We start from the raw sequence: 1,801 nt of genomic DNA on the forward strand, positions 1-1,801 counted from the left end.
GCTACAACATGTGCCGACACCACCGGGTCATTACTCCAACCCTTTGGATAACATGATTGCCGATGCAGCGTGATTGGCGGCTCTCCCAGTCGAAGGTGAGTCTCTAGCTGCGGTTGAAACACGGAGGGCTAGAGAGCTTCTTCAGACACCATTGGTGCAGCAGGAAGCTTATTCTTACAGTCGTGAGAGTGTCCATTCAACCCCTCGCCCAAGCCGGAGTTACAGCAGACACATGGACTCTCCGGCGGTGTCAAGAAGCGAGCAACGTCGTAACCCGCCCCGTGGACATGACCCGCCCCATAATACTCAGGCCCTGGTGGATCAGGATAGAGTACGTCGTGATGCTGAGCTGGCGGCTCAGAACGCGACTCGTCAGCTGTCTCCGGTTCATCCGATAACTTCAGTGGAGTTAGGCGTGACTTCCAGATCCTTGCGAGTACCATGTTTGGTACCGGCTCTACGTAACGTATGTCTGCCCAAGGATTTCAAGGGTCCTCATAAAGTGCCCAACTACACAGCTGACTTACCCCCTGAAACGTGGGTGCAAAGTTATGAGATGGAGATGGAGTTGTTGGACGTCGATGATGCTGCATGTGCTAAGTATTTCACCATGATGTTGGAAGGAACGGCTCGTACCTAGTTGAAGGGGCTACCAGCCAACTCCATTAGATCATGGGCCGAGTTAAGGGCCCAGTTTATCCAGCAGTTCAAAGACACATGCAAGCAGCCTATGTTGATTGTAGACTTGGCTGCCTATGTTCAAGAAGAGGGTGAGTCGACAACCCATTGGGTGCGTCGGGTCTCAGCAATTCTACACTCGTCGGATCGTATCAAGGCTGATTCGGCAGTCCTAATGTTGGAAAACAATTGTCGTTTCACACCCCTAAAGCAGAAATTAGGGCGACTCAAGCGCCACTGCAATGACATGCGGACGCTCATGGCGGCTCTGGTTAAATATGTCGACTCTGACAGTACCAAGGACCCCGATTCTGATGAGGAAAAGTCGGGTAAGGGAAAGAAGAGTAGCAGCACCAAGGGGCAGCCCAATAATCCGGTGAGTCAAGGGAACAATGGTAAGCGCAAGGCTGATAATAATTCTGACTTTGTGGCTAACACCAATACGCAAAATAATGGCCAGCGCCGTAAGGGAAAACCACCTCCTCGAACGGGAGGATCAGGTGTCAATCTTGAGCGGTTGCTGAATCAGCCCTGCCCAAAGCATGGCACGCAGGAAAGACCGTCCAGTCACCTTTGGAAGGACTGCCATATTATGAAAGAGTTCAAAATTCCAATTTGTTCCAAGACAATCATGGGCCAGGCGACAGCTTAGGTTCCGGTTCTCATGGCCCGGGTTACGGTGGTGGCGGTTCTAATACCGGTTTTTAGGGTAACCAACGCAATCACGACGGTTATCATCAACAGTCCAGTCAGGGGAATCAGCAACAACAATCTGGATAACAGAGTAACCCGAAGCAATTGAATAGTGGGCAGTACCACGTCTTCACCATGAGTTTATGCAAGCGGGATCAAAAGCTCCATAAAAGGGTTGTGAATGCCGTTGAGCCGGCAGTTCCCCGTTACTTGCGTTGGTCTGAGCAGCCCATTGTGTGGAGTCGTCAGGATCACCCGCCCTGGGTTGATAATCCGGGTCACTTAGCTTTGGTGGTAGGGCCTCAGGTTGGAGGATATAAATTCACTAAGGTACTCATGGATGGAGGGAGCAACATCAACATCCTTTATTATGAAACCTTCCGTCGCATGGGTTTAACTCATAAAAATCTTAAGCCGTCGAATACTGTCT

The sequence above is a fragment of the Triticum aestivum genome, chromosome 3A, assembly GCF_018294505.1.
Source record: "Triticum aestivum cultivar Chinese Spring chromosome 3A, IWGSC CS RefSeq v2.1, whole genome shotgun sequence".
Taxonomy (NCBI): Eukaryota; Viridiplantae; Streptophyta; class Magnoliopsida; order Poales; family Poaceae; genus Triticum; species Triticum aestivum.